The sequence below is a fragment of the Fundulus heteroclitus genome, unplaced genomic scaffold (genome assembly GCF_011125445.2).
Source record: "Fundulus heteroclitus isolate FHET01 unplaced genomic scaffold, MU-UCD_Fhet_4.1 scaffold_99, whole genome shotgun sequence".
Taxonomy (NCBI): Eukaryota; Metazoa; Chordata; class Actinopteri; order Cyprinodontiformes; family Fundulidae; genus Fundulus; species Fundulus heteroclitus.
This window is the reverse complement of record NW_023397461.1, coordinates 23,469-39,134: the sequence shown is the minus strand read 5'-3', so window position 1 is coordinate 39,134 and position 15,666 is coordinate 23,469.

Here is a 15,666-nt window from a genome sequence, read left to right as displayed (position 1 = left end):
TTCTCCGGGCTGGCCAAAGCTGCTCCTGTCCCCGGACACCCTGGCCCGCCGGACGGAGATCTTGCTCATTGACGCCAAAATGTTATGGGAATTCTGAACAGATATCTGACTTCCCTGAGTTGCTGAAGAAGGAGACGGTGGAGTGATAAAGTTCCAGCACTTTATTGAGAAACTAAGCAGAGATTACATGGACAGAGTATTCGCACCCCGCGGCTACAGCCTAGCGTCTGCCCCTGTCTCTGCCCGACCTCGCTTTCAGCTCTCCCTAATACTGCACAGTGGCCTTGGCAGGAGACAACACAAAGACAGTCTATCTTAGACAATCATCAGCCGTACAGTGTTTACGCAGCATTCGGCCTTGCACTCAGTAACAGTGGATTACATACACAGACATCTTGTCTCCTGGCCCTGCAGCCGAGAGGCAACTAGGTCTAGCCAAGAGGTCACTTTGACTGTAGGGCAAAGATTAATACAACACTGTGTTACAACTCTGTCAAGGAATATTGCAATTATGACTAGGTAGGATGGCTTGATGCTTTCTATAATAGAAATGTGGCTGGTCAGCTTGTTTATTTTATGTTAAAATTATTGTGTTGAAAGCTAGTTGAATGTTTGTAACTATAATTGCATTTTGTATAGGCATATTAAAATTTTAGATATCTGAAATTCCAATTTCACTCATCTTATAATCAGTAGCGGATATATGTAATTACATTTCTGCTAGTAGAAATATATTTTTAATGTCAAGAATTATATATCTGATATCTAAAATATTTAATTTTTTATATCTGAAATGATAAATATGACTAGTATTGACTGGATTTTGGAGATCTGAAATGAGATTTCTTCCTAGTCGGAATTCAGTTTTAGACATCCGGAATGTTTATTTTAGATTGGAAGAATGTTATTGTAGATGTCTGGAATTAAAAGCCCTATACACATGAATGGGGAAAGTGACGTAATTTGTACTAGTATGAATTGTATTCAAGATGTCTGAAATGTTTCTTTTAGATAGGACAAATGTTATTGTAGATATCTGAAATGTAAATTTTGACTAGGAAGGAATGTATTTGAAATGTCTGAAATACATATTCAGTCAAGCTAATAAATGTTAAAACGGCCTGCCATACTCGCACAGTACATGGCACTTGGCCGACACGGGGACCCAGGGGTAACTGTATGGGGGGGACGCATGCAGCCAGACTAACAGCAGCATAAGTAGCCTATATCTCGTTTTCAAGATAAAAGCATCTACTAAACAGGCAGCGCTGTGGGCACTTTACTCAGTATAACATAACACAGCACTAGCACACAGCAAGCTGCTGTGTATGTGTGTGTGTGTGTGTGTGTGTGTGGGGGGCCATCGGCGAACGTTATCAACCAGCCGTTCGCCCACCTTGCTTGCCTGTCTGAAAATATTTAGATATCTAACCTCACACCATCACGAACATTCTTCAACGTGAACTAAGTTAGTAAGCGTACATTTTATTGTAAATATTAACAGAATAGGCTAATAACATGACACCAATTATTTTTCAACCTGTTTTATCTACTTACCGACAACTTTACAGCTGCTCCCTCGCTTGCTGGCAAAAAGCTTGCTGGCAAAAAGCTTGCTGGCGAGTGGCGAACATGACTTCTTTGTCAGAAAGACATCATTGGTGTAGACACTTGTCAATCAAATATGTCTGACCAATAGAGAAGCACCGCCCACAGCGGAACGTTTGTGTCAAAATGATTCAATGAAAAAAATTTAACTTTAAAGCTTTTTTCACTTCAAAAAAAATTATTCAATCAAAACAATTTGAACTTCAAATTTTTTTCCATTTCAAATAAAAAAACAAAAACAACAAAAAAACACATTCTCTTCAATACTTTTTTTGCATTTGAACAGTTTTTTTTCTTTGATTGAAAATATTTTTTTGATTGAAACAACTTTTTTGGAATTGAATGATTAAGACACAAATGTCCTACCCATGTATACCCGAAACACAAAAAATTACTTCAATCTAAGAAAACATTTGTAATTTAAGAAAAAGTGTTCAAATGCAATTTTTGGAGTCTCAAATATTTTATTTGCATTCAAAAACTATTTTCGATGATTGAAAACGTTTATCTTTTTATTGAAGTGAGTTTTTTATTGATTCTCTTGTTTGTTTGAAGCAACTTCTTTTTTGATTGAATGATAAAGACACAAATGTCCTACCCATTATATGGTCCAATCAAAAAACAATGTTACTTCAATAAAAAAGGTTGCTTCACACACAAAATAAACTTTTAAAACTTTTCTATCTAAGAAAATGATAGGGTTATTAAAGATAACCCCTTTTATCCTAGAACGAAAACCACACAACACAAGTTTTAGACTGTTCTATAGAAAAGGACAGAGGATACCCAAACGGAGAACTTCACTCCCTGAAAGTTTAGGATCGTCTGCGTCGGGTCATTTCTGTCCTCTTGTCTTTATTGTCACACATCAAAAAGGAGGGTTGGGTCAGAAGGATTCAGGAATTTACAGCATGGGGGTTGAAAAGAAACAAGGGAGCAAGCTTTGCTGCGGCCTTATCTGGGAGAACCATTTGTTCTCCCTGTCTAAGGTTAAATACAACAGAACCTTCCTGAAAGCAAACTCTTAAAACAAACCAAATACCTGTAACTTGATAGAAATAAAATGATTACATTCACATTTCTCCAACATAAAACATTTTCAATCAAAGAAAAGCAGTGTTCAAACATAGTTTTTTGAGTCTCGAATATATTTTTGGATTCAAATACTTATTTTCTTTGATTGAAAAGTTTTTTTCATTGAAGTGAAGGTTTTTTTAATTGAAAATATATTTTTTGATTGAAGCAACCTTTTTTGATTGAATAATAAAGAAACAACACTACCTTCATACTTTCTCCACAATGAACATTATAAAAACTAAATATCTTTCCAGGCTCACCAATGAGCACCTCCACACATGAATGAGAATGGTTCTGACTCCATTTGAGCCGAGGTTTAAAATCCTAGCAGGGCAAGCAAGAGCTCACTTCTCTCACTGAAAGCAAAAGAAAAAAACTGATTGTTCAAAATGTTCAGTTATTAAATGTGTTCAGAATTTAAATCGTTCAATAGTTTGAGACAGTTGAATCCAGATGGGAAACAAAATGGAAATCCAGCTTTACTGCATATGTTGTTTTTTTAAGTCAGACACTCCAGAGCATGCTCAATTTTAATGTTATGCTAAGTTTTCTTTTGTATATGACATCTTACTTTTACTTAGTAAATTAGACATGGATGTTCAGCTGCTTGTTTCATGACAATAAATATTGTCAAAAAGTACTTAAATAAGACTCAATTCATTTTATTTGAATCAAGGCATGCAGATGTTGACACAACTACATACACACACATACATACAAATGTATACACACACACACACACACACACACATATATATATATATATATATATATATATATATATATATATATATATATATATATATATATATATGGGGTGGTAGCCTAGCGGTTAGAGCATTGAGCTTGGATTCCAGAGGTTTTGAGTTCAACTCCCACAGACTGCCACTCTGAGTCCCTGAGCAAGACCCTTAACCCTCGACTGCTCCCCAGGCGCCGCACAGTGGCAGCCCACTGCTCCCCAAGGGGATGGGTTAAGATGCAGAAGTGAATTTCTCCATGTATATGTGTATATATATATATATATATATATATATATATATATATATATATATATGTGTGTGTATATCCATCCATCAGTCCACTTTCCAAACCGCTTAATCCCTCATGGGGTTGCGGGGTTGCAGGTGCCTATCTCCAGCGTTCATTGTACATACATACATTATTATCGAAGTTTACCTCTTAAAGTTTTAATTGAATACCCCTGACTTAAACTAGGAATGGTCAGATTTGTTGTAGTTGCAAAAAAAGCCACGGGATAGAGCCATACCCTCATTTTCTGAAATGCTCCAACTTTACAAATTGGTTTTATGTCAAATTATAAAAAGAAAATTCATTAAAAATTAATGGTTTGCTCTAAAATTCTGAAAATATTTACGGATGTCCAAGAGTGCTTCATCTAACCACTTGATTTTTTTATGGTCATTAAAAAGATGGATTCAGAGAAAAAAAAACTTTATAGTCTTGTACATGTAAATTTCAATGTCTTGTAAATAGGGCAAAATCACCTGGATTTTTACTAAACTGAAATCCATGTTTTTTCTGCATGTGCTTTACAAATAGAGGCCATTTTTATTAGCATTGACCAATCCATCCATCCATTAAATACAGTGATTTCTTCATCTTACAAACTTTTAAAAAAACAGTGTGTGGCACTTTTTAAAACTTCAATGCATGCAGTGAGAGAATTGTTACACCTTATTCAAGAAATACATCCTAAAGAATCTGAGCTCGTTACACAACAAAATTGATTTTAGGTGAATTTTTGTAGATTTCAAGGTTTTTTTCACACTTTTGGAAATAGGCCCCGCTCACTTGTTTCATCATTACCATATTTAATACTTTAGTTCAGGGCTATGACTGGAAGGGAATAAAGAAGGTTTTGTAAAAATCCGATCAGCCATTCTTGCTTAGTAGATTTCTTGACATCACAGCGCCCCCTAGTGATGGACGATCCTCAAACGCGGGTCACGTGTGCAAAATCGTATTTGGACTAAAGGTTATGAAGGACGCCAAGGTTGCCCTTTGTCACCGATTCTGTTGATAACTTTTGTGGACAGAATTTCTAGGCGCAGCCCAGGTGTTGAGGGGATCCGTTTTGGTGGCCTTAGGATTGCGTCTCTGCTATTCGCGGATGACGTGGTCCTATTGGCTTTATCAGGGCGTGATCTACAGCTCTCACTGGAGCGGTTCGCAGCCGAGTGCGAAGCGGCCGGGATGAAAATCAGTGCCTCCAAATCCGAGACCATGGTCTTGAACCGGAAAAGGGTAGAGTGCCTTCTCCGGGTTGGGGAGGATGTGCTGCCCCTAGTGGAGGAGTTCAAGTATCTTGGGGTCTTGTTCACGAATGAGGGGAGGATGGAGCGGGAGATGGACAGGCGGATTGGTGCAGCGTCTGCTGTGAAGCGGGCGCTGTACCGATCCGTTGTGGTGAAGAGAGAGCTGAGCCAAAAGGAGAAGCTCTCGATTTACCGGTCGATCTACGTTCCTACCCTCATTTATGATCACAAGCTTTGGGTCGTGACCGAAAGAACGAGATCCCGGATACAAGCGGCTGAAATGAGTTTTTTCCGTAGTGTGTCTGGGCTCTCCCTTAGAGATAGGGTGAGGAGCTCAGTCATCCGGGGAGGACTCAGAGTAGAGCCGCTGCTCCTCCACGTCCAGAGGAGCCAGTTGAGGTGGCTTGGGCATCTGGTCAGGATGCCTCCTGGACGCCTCCCTGGTGAGGTGTTCCGGGCACGTCCCACTGGGAGAAGGCCCAGGGGAAGACCCAGGACACGCTGGAGGGACTATGTCTCTCTGCTGGGAACGCCTTGGGATTCCTCCTGAGGAGCTGGCCCAAGTGGCCGGGGAGAGGGACGTCTGGGCCTCCCTACTGAAGCTGCTACCCCTGCGACCCGACCCCGGATAAGCGGAAGAAGACGGACGAACGAACGGACGGTTATGAAGGACATGTTAAAATCTGTTATGGTTTTAGAATAATCAGCAATTACATTTAGAGCTTGCTAGCTAACAATCACTTTTTTAGCATTACTTTTTGAAAAAGTCAAAATTCAAAAATCCGCTGCAATAACTTTTTTTATTTGTCCATGACACAGTTATATATGAAGTTTTGTGGGGATTGCACAAAAATGTAGGAGGAGTTTACAAGAAAGGTTTTACCTTTGTAGCCATGTAGCACAAAAAGTAGCTGGAAAACGAAAGATGTGCCAATTCCCTTTATTTTGCAGAAACATCCAATAAACAAAGTGATGTCAAGTTTTTGAGTGTGGGACCAGTAGTTTGGTGGTTACAGGCCGAAACGCATTGTCCTTTGTTATAGCGTCCCCTAGTTGTTGAGGGGTCTGAATTTCTGGGTTTGAGTAGCACATTCTGTACTTAGATACCTGATTCAATCGATGTATTACAAATCTGCATGGGCCGCACAACGCGTTTCAGCGGAGAATAAAAATAATGCGAGAATAATGAAAAAAACACACGAAAAACAATAGGGTTCTCTGCTCACAGAGCAGATGAACGGCATAGCCGTTCACCTGCGCTGCGGGCTTGGAACCCTAATAATGGATAAATGAAAATGTGAGAAAATCACTCTTTTTGCTGTCTGGTTCATTTTTTCTTCCAACTGCAGGGTTTAAATTAAATTTATTTAATAAAGGACTGATTTGGACAAGATTAAGTGTGATTGTGTGTATTATCAATGAAACCTATGTTAAATGTATGAAATAGGTGTACATTTAATTTAATAATACATTTATCTACAGTTGTATGAAGCAGTTAAATGAACAGGGAGAAATCTGTCCATCCTGTGAACAGGGTTACTGTTCACAGGATGAAATTACATTTTAAAGATTTGTCTCAAACACATTCAAGCAAGGGGTTATAGAATATAACCAGGGTTGATTGGATAAACTAAGTCTGGTAAAGCCAACAGAGATGATTAAAATATGCAATTAGAGGGGTTAGAATTGCAGTACACTTTAGACATAAGATGTATCATCCAGCCATCCAGCCATTTTCTGACCCGCTTAAACCCTCAAGGGGTGGGTGGGTGGGGGGGGTTGCTGGTTCCTGTCTCCAGCGTTTGCTGGGCGAGAGGCGGGGTTCACCCCCGACAGGTGTAAGAAGTATCATCTGCTTTCAATTAGAAGTCCTTTTGGTTTGATCCAGTTAAGCTGAAACTGATACACAGAACTACTTCCTGTCTCCTCACTAGTGTGAAAAAACACTTCCTTTTTCTCAGCTGAGCTATTCAAAATAAGACAAAGATATGCAAGAATGCTTCTGATTAAAATAAAAAACACTTCTGGAAACCTACAGAGCAGTGCATCTTTGATTCATTTAGAGGTTTACTGTTTGGGTTTTAGGAACACATGTAAAGTATTTTAGAGCTGGTTTGGCAAAAGTTTCCAAAAAGTTTATAATATAATTCTTTATTGAGACTGACTGCATTGAATGAGATGAGGTGAACCATGACACGGTGGTGAGTAGATATAGCCATGAAATGAGTACGATGATACAATTATTCCAAAAAAAGGTAAAAAACAAAGCAACTGAACTTGTTTTCCGTAGCTGAAGACGTTTCGCTTCCTCTCCAGGAAGCTTTCTCAATTCAAAAAGTCTGGAGTAATGTGGAGTAACAAGCTTTATACAATTGGCAAACAAAGGCCTTGTAATGGCTTAGATAACATGCCAATTCAACAGAAACAGGACCACCCTTTAGTAATGGGCGGTCGTTAAAGCCATTACGCCAGCAGATTGGACCGAAACTGGTCCACTCCTCTGTAACGAGGAGTCGTCAGGGTCGTTATTGGCTTGGCTTAGAGGAACAATGTTTTGATCACCCGAATGAGGGTGAGAGTTAAGGTGATGGTTGGCCGGAATTAATCCTATAGCTGTGTTGTAAGTTTTTGAGAGTTGAAACCTAAGGCCTCCTCCTCTGTTCAAAGTTGTTTTTTCTCTCTTAACGTAGATGGCTTCCTTCACACCCCTTTCAAACCATCTGTCTTCTTTGTCCAAAATGTGAACATTTTGGTCCTCAAAAGAGTGTCCTTAGGAAGGGATGGGGGCAGGGGTGGCTAGGGTAAGGTCGGGGTGGGAGGGGGTTTATTAGGTATATAGTGGGTGAGGGGGGGTTCTGGTCGGGTGGCCCATACGGGTCATGTTGCCCCCCCCCCCGTCTTTGGGGGGCCTGATCCGGGGGGCGTCTGGTCCGGGGGCGGGGCCGGGGGTCGGGCACAGGCAGTCGTATAGTTGAATTGTGGTGACCCCCCACTTGGGATTTTTGGATGTGAATGTTATGTGGGAATGTGTGTACAGCGTCCTTTTTTGTGCTCTCTTTTTGTGCGTCTGTGTGTGGTGAGTGGGGCACTAGGGAGGGATGGTGTGAATCAGATTTTTTTTAATTTTTTTTTCCAGGTTTGGGTCCAGTCCGCTCCCTCTCCCAAGAACATCTCAAGTCTCCGATAGGTGCGGAGCCCATCCCCCCACGTCCTGCCCTCCTCCGCTGCGTTGGCAGGTGCCTTGGCCCTCTGGTGCATTGACGGTCCTTGGGTTTGGGGCGGGTTCCCGGGTGGGCGCCGGCCCATTCCCGGGGGCGGCTTTGCGGGGCCTGGCCCCCCGGGGGGCGGCCGGGGCCCCTGCTGCGGGGGTGGGGAGCCCCTGGGGCCTCTTGCCCCCAGGGCCCATGGCCAGGACCACTTCAGCGCGGCTGGCTGCTGGCGGAGCCCACAGGCTCGTCCCCGCGGCTCTTGGGGGCGTCGGCATTGCGGTGGCTGGGGGATTTCCTCTCGTCTCTCCTCTTTCCTTGGGGGGGGGGGTTGCAGATTTCCTGTGATGGCCCCTCTCGGGCGCTCTGCTTTGGGGGCCCCTTTGGGAGTCACATTACACATGTCAGCTTAAATAATAATACATATGATTTAGCAATGGTATCAAGGTGTTACTCGATTGTATCTGTTGCTTTATGTCTGTTGGTTGTGCTGTTCTTTTTGCGTCTCTTTCCAGGTGATGGAGCAGACAGAGGACATTTTATCATTCTCTTCCTTATATCTCTTCTTTCTTTCACCTCTTCTCTTTCTTTTTTTCTCTTCTCGTTCTTCCTTTACTCTCCCACTTTTCCATTGTAGTGTCCATATAATTTGAAATTCTCCCTGCAGGAATCACAATAAAGCTATTTACATGCACAAATCAAGCGGAGCATTATGGCGAAAGCTGCTTGCTCCACTTGTGAAAGTAAAATCTGTCGAGCTCTATTTGGCATTAAGACATCAATTCTTATTGCCACATTGCTAGATAGGACACCGGGGGGAAGAAGAAAAAAAAAGTGTCTTTTGAGTGTCCTTTGTCCTTAAGGTGTAGGTGGACAGGTGGAGTCTTGTCCTGAGGAGGTAGCTCTCCTGTGTTGAGCCATGCGTCTGTGGAGAGGTTGTTTGGTTTCTCCAATATAAAGATCAGAGCATTCTTCACTGCACTGAACTGCATACACCACTCCACTCATCTTAGGTTTGGGGGTTTTGTCCTTGGGATGCACCAGCCTCTGTCTGAGGGTCCTGTTTGGTTTGAAATGAACTGGGATTTTGTGTTTGGAGAAAATCCTATGAAAATCCTGTGAAAGCTTCCACCTCTTTTAACTGGATTTTGACAAAGGTGTCATCCACATATCTAAACCAGTGGCTTGGTGGTGTTCCTCTGAAAGTTCCCAAAGCTCTCTTTTCCATTTCTTCCATGTACGATGATACAATTATGTTGCAGAGAACTTTCACCTGTCGCACATTGAAAGGTGAGACACACATCGGATGAATTCTGTTAAGAAAAACTGCTGAATATATATTTGGACATTTAGATTACTTGCAGGATATAATGATTACCGTCCAGGATTTATAAACTGAGAGCTAAGTGATTGTGAACAGAAATATCTGGATGTGAATGTGCTTGAAGGACGTTTTGAATAAATGACAAATGAATGAGAGCTTGAAAAGAACACTAATTGCACTTTTTGTTGTTGTATTGGAACAGCAAATAAAGCCTCGTGTTTACCAAACCATCTAAACAGAGCAGCTTATTAAGGGGGAAGTAAAGTGAAATGCTCATTGCCTGAGCCAGAATAGAACAAACACTGCCATCCAGACATAACATCTCCTACGAGCAGGGGAGCAAGAAGAGGAGCAGAAAAAGCCAGAGAACTATGATTTATTATCCTGATACGGACGAGAGAGCCCTAAACTGACCACTAATGCGTGATTATACTCATGTTCATGGCCTGAAGGCTTTCTTTATGTTGCGTTCTTTATGAACGGACAATAAATTAAGGTCAATTAATTAACATTACCCTTCTCAACTAACCCAACTTTTAAACATCAGATAGTTCAGCAGTATTTAACCTCTAACAATGTGGGACTAACTTTTTCATTTTGCAATTTAAGCTGTTTCCAGAAATGCTTTCCTGTGGTGTGAGTTCAGCCAATGGTGGAGAAATGTGCTTTGTAAGACACCGGTCTATTCGTTAAAAACTGTTTTCTCGGCGTTTGTGCTTGGATCCGAGGCGTTGGAACGATAAGGTAGAAGTTTATCTAATTTGTTTCAGCAGCAATGTTGGCTAGATTTACTGGTTTGTCTTCAGTCCTATAACAACTATTAGAATACGTCCGAAGTTCTATTTCATCCCTACTGACCACCAGAGGCGGTGCTTCAAGCATTGAATGATCATACTTGCGCATGCGCAGGTCGAGTACTAATTACAACAAAGTCACCAGTAACCTGCCGGGGACCCACATGACTCTATATAGTCACGTGGCACCTGGCGTTCAATCCCTTTGTTCTTCTCCCGCGCAGGTGTGGTCGTGTGAAGCTGGTTGCTTCTGTGTGTTCTACATGCTATCATAGCTGCTTATTGCTAGTAGCCCCGCGGCCGGGTTTGGTCAGAGCTGCGGGTAAGTTTCGCCCTCCAGGGGCTGCACAAGCTGTTTTCACCTTACCAGGTCTTCGGTCGTGTTGATTTACCACGGTAATCTTGTGGCTCTTTTGACTCACCAGTAGCGTTTGCTACTCCATTGCCTCCCAGGAGGATACAGGGAAGTCTGTGACAGCCGCCATCCCAACGGCTCTTGCCCGTTTACGTATTGACGTTCCTCCCATCCCTGGCCAGGTCAGGATGGCTGTGATCCGCGACCCGGTGAAGGCTCAGGCACTGAACCAAGAAATCTGCACCTTGCTGGCCAAGGGCACTTTAGTGCCTATGGACCCCCTACGGGATCCAGGGGGCTTATATTCCATATATTTTATGGTTACGAAAAAGTCCGGGGACCTACGACCTACGTCCAGTCTTGGACCTCAGAGACTTGAATGTGTACCTGTAGGCCATGCCTTTTCATATGCTGACCACAAAAGGAAGTATTGCTGGCAATTTCCCCGGGCGATTGGTTCACTTCCATAGATCTCAAGGATGCTTATTTTCATGTTCCAATCGCTCCGCCCCATTGGCAGTTTCTTCGTTTTGCCTTTCAGAGGAGGCACTTTCAGTTCAGCGTCCTTCCGTTCGGACTTTCGCTGTCTCCCAGAGTGTTAACCCGATGTGTCGCAGCGGCCCTCTCTCCTCTGCAGGCACAAGGATTAAGGATCCTCCCTTATCAGGATGGCTGGCTCATTTGTGCCGTGACACGGAACCAGGCGGTCTGATATACCCGGTTAGTGCTCCATCATGTGGGATGCTTGGGCTTGCAGGTGAACATGGAGAAAAGCAGTCTGACTCCCTCACAGGAGACTATCTTCCTGGGCATTGCCTTGGATTCTATTTCAATGACTGCTTGCCCGTCACCCCAGTGGGTGAACAGTGTACTGAGCATCCTCCCGGAATTCAGACGCGGCATGGCACCACCTCTTGTGTGGTATCTTCGCTTTTTGGGAATGCTCACAGCCGCATCCACCGTAGTGCCCTTGGGACTGCTGTCATTGCGGCCCCTCCAGATGTGGTTGAACAGCTTGAATCTGGACTCCACACGGAACACTCATTGTCTCAGAAGACTTCGGGTAGGGCCTCAGTGTCTTCAGTCTCTGTCCCAGTGGAGAGTGAGGGTGTTTATGACGACAGGGGTCCCACTCGGCTCCCTCCCGTGTCGTCGGGAAGTTGTGTTTACAGATGCATCCTCCACGGGCTGGGGTGCAACCTGGCAGGGTCAAATAACACAGGGGACATGGTCCCAGTGGCAGAGGAGGGAATACATCAATGTCCTGGAATTATAGGCTGTACTTCTGGCTCTTCAGAGCTTTCTTCCAGGCTTACAGGGGAAGCATGTGCTGGTAAGGTCAAACAACAACATTGTGGTTTTTCACATCAACCACCAAGGGGGGACCAGGTCAAGGAAACTGTTGTGGTTGACTCAATGGCTGCTGACCTGGGCAGCTCCATACTTGGCCAGCCTCAGAGCAGCTTACATCCCCAGGCCAGAGAACATGTCAGCAGATTTTCTATCCCGTCAGAAGCCGCTTCCAGGAGAGTGGAAGCTTCACCAAGAGGTAGTGGAGTGCATCTGGAAGGTCTTCGGCAGGGCGGATGTGGACCTCTTTGCCTCAAGGGACGCATTTCACTGACTCTCCTTTATGCCTTTCCACCATTCAGCCTGCTTTTTCAGACTCTCCTGAGGGTACGTCAGGAAGGGCACAGGGTTCTGCTGGTGCCCCTCCAGGACAGATCTTCTCTCCCAGCTGGGGGGTCCGATTTTGCACCCCATATCGGACCGGCTCCAGCTCTGGATTTGGCCCCTGCAAGGCCGGGGTCCACTTTCTCAAAATACACTGGGTCACTAGGGTGTACAATGGCGAATGCATGGGCACCATCCACGCCAGCTGTCTATGCTAACAAGTAGGCCGTCTTTGCAACCTGATGCCGTAATAAAGGACAGGACTCGGTGCAGTGATCAGTCTCTGACATACTGACCTTACTGATGGCATTACTGGATCAGGGATGGTCTCCGTCTACCTTAAAAGTGTATGTGGCCGCCATTTCCTGTTGGTATGTCGGGCTGAATGGTTGTTCAGTGGGCTGAGACAAGGACGTTGTGCTGTTTTTGAGGGGTGCTCGGCGTTTGCATCCACCCAACCGCCCTGTGGCACCGGCATGGGACCTTTCTCTGGTGCTTGAGGCTCTTCGATCCCTCTCATTTAATAATAATAATACATTTAATTTATACTGCACTTTCTATCAAAAGATCTCCAAGTGCTACAAGAAAAAAAAAAAAAAACGTTAAAAAGCGTTAAAAATAAAACATCTAAAGGGGACCAAAAGCTTTGCTAAAAAGAAATGTTTTAAGGCCTTTTTTAAAACACTCAGTGGACTGAGGCGCCCTCAAGGTGTCAGGGAGGGCATTCCACAGATGCGGGGCAGCAGCACAAAATGCACAAAATGCCCTATCTCCCATTGTCCTGAGTCTGGTTCTGGGAATGTGGAGGAGGTTTGAGTGAGTGGAGCGAAGGGACCGGGTTGTGTTCTGGGGGTTGAGAAGTTCTTTGAGGTAGGCAGGGGCATGTCCATGGGTGCATTTATGTGTGAGGAGGGAAACCTTGTACTCAATCCTGGTGGAGATGGGAAGCCAGTGTAGTGAATGGAGGATGGGGGTAATGTGCTCATGTTTCCGCACTCTCATCAGGATCCTAGCTGCAGAGTTTTGAATGTACTGAAGCCTCTGCAGACTTTTTCTAGGGATCCCAATGAGAAGTGAGTTGCAATAGTCCAGTCTGGAGGAGACAAAGGCATGAACCAGCTTTTCTGCGTCTGGGAGGGAGAGAATGGGACGGAGTTTGGAAATATTTCGGAGGTGATAGAAAGAGGTCTTTCATAGGTGATTTATATGGGCTTCAAAAGTGAGTTGGGAGTCCATTTTTACACCAAGATTTCTAACTGTTGATGAAAGCGGGATGTTACTGCCAGAAAAGGTGATGCTGGTTATGGATAATGATTTGGTTTGATGAGGGGTTCCAACCAGTATGGCTTCGGTTTTTGAGCTATTTAGTTGAAGAAAGTTTTGCTCCATCCATACCTTTATCTCCTCCCGACAGGTGGTGAGTTTTGATGGGGATGACTGTGAGGGTGAGGTGTCAGTTGTGACATTAACATAGAGTTGTATGTCATCAGCATAGCAATGAAATGAAATATTGTGGCAGCTGATGATTTGGCCAAGGGGAGTGAGGTAAAGGATGAAGAGGATGGGGCCAAGGACTGACCCCATGGGGACACCACATGTAACTGTGTGTGGATGTGATTTGGAGTGGCCTAGGGAGATGTATTCTGTCCGGTTTGTGAGATTTGATCTGAACCAACTGAGAGCAGTGTCATGTAGTCCAGTACTGAGGTGGAGCCGGTTTAAGAGAATGCCATGGTCAACAGTATCAAATGCAGCAGATAGGTCAAGAAGGATGAGGAGGGATGAAGAGCCAGCATCGGATGACATGAGGAGGTCATTTGTGACTCTGACTAGGGCTGTCTCAGTGCTGTGGGCAGAGCGGAAACCTGACTGGAATTTTTCAAAGAGGTTATTATGTTTGAGGTGGTCCTGAAGATAAGTGGCAACTGCTTTCTCAAGTACCTTTGATATGAAAGGGAGATTTGAGATGGGCCTATAGTTGGATGGGACTTCCGGATCAAGAGTGGGTTTTTTAAGCAATGGTGTGATAATGGCATTTTTTAAGACAGAGGGAACATGACCAGATTGAAAGGAACTATTTATAACAGCAGTGATCAGGGGACTAAGGGCAGTGATATGGGATTTTACCAGGGATGTTGGGAGAGGGTCCAGGGGACAGGTGGAGGATTTCATCTTCCTGATGATGTTCTGCACCTCTTCTGATGAAACCTCAGGAAAGTAGTTTAGGGGATTGGAGATGGTATGAGTTGGGGGAACAGTTTGGGTGGGAGGACCGGAGAGAGCAGAGCAAATAAGGGCAGTTTTTGATGTGAAGAAATCCATAAATTTATTGCACAGCTCTTCTGTAGAGGCAGTAAGTGGGAGATTGTGGTTTGAGAAGGTGGTTTATAGTGGAAAAAAGCTGCTTGGAATTTCCTGGGTTATTTCTGATGGCATCAGAGTAAAACTGCGATCTTGCATCTTTGAGGGACTGTGCATATTTTTGTTTGTGCTCCCGGTAAATCTGTTTTTGGACAGCGAGGCCAGAGGCCCTGAAGCGGCGCTCAAGGACCCGCCCTGCTGCCTTCATTTTACGAAGCCCATCTGTGAACCAGGGTGCTGAGTGGGTGAAGGTGACTGTTCCTGTTTTAACCGGGGCATTAAGGTCCAGGAGGCTGCTCAGATGGCTGTTGTAGTAGTCCACTGCTTCATCGGCTGATGGAAAGTGTGTGGAAAGATGTTGAAAGTCTGCTGCTAAGAGTTCTTGGTTTATGTTTCTAAGATTTCTGAAACAGATATTACGCTTAGGCTTTGAAAAACTGGATGGGGATGGCAGATCCATAGAAATGGCTTTGTGATCAGATATACCTAGGTCGTGCACCTGCAGGTTGGTGAGAGGGGCAGAGTTTGTAATGACCAGGTCCAGGGTATGCCCCCTAGTGTGTGTGGGGACATCAACAAGTTGTTTTAAGTTAAAGCAGTCCAGTAGTTGGAGAAATTCAGCTGTAAAACGGCAGGAGGGGGTGTAAACATGGATGTTCATATCACCTAAAATTATAACATCGGCTGAGGATGTGCAGAAAGTTGTGAGGAGATTTGACATCTCAGTAATGAATGATGGGTTTGGTTTTGGTGGACGGTAGATGAGGAGGAACAGCACAGGGGAAGGGGATTGACGTTTAAATGCAAGGCATTAAAATGAGGACAGTTTGGGTAAAGGTTGTAGGGATAACTCCAGATCACTGCGATGAATGACTGACAGGCCGCCTCCACGCCCTGTGCTGCGAGCTTTCTGGAGGTAGCTATATCCTTGGGGACAGCTCTCATTCAAAAAAAAAAAAAAGTTTTTTGGTGTGTGCCAGGTCTCTGT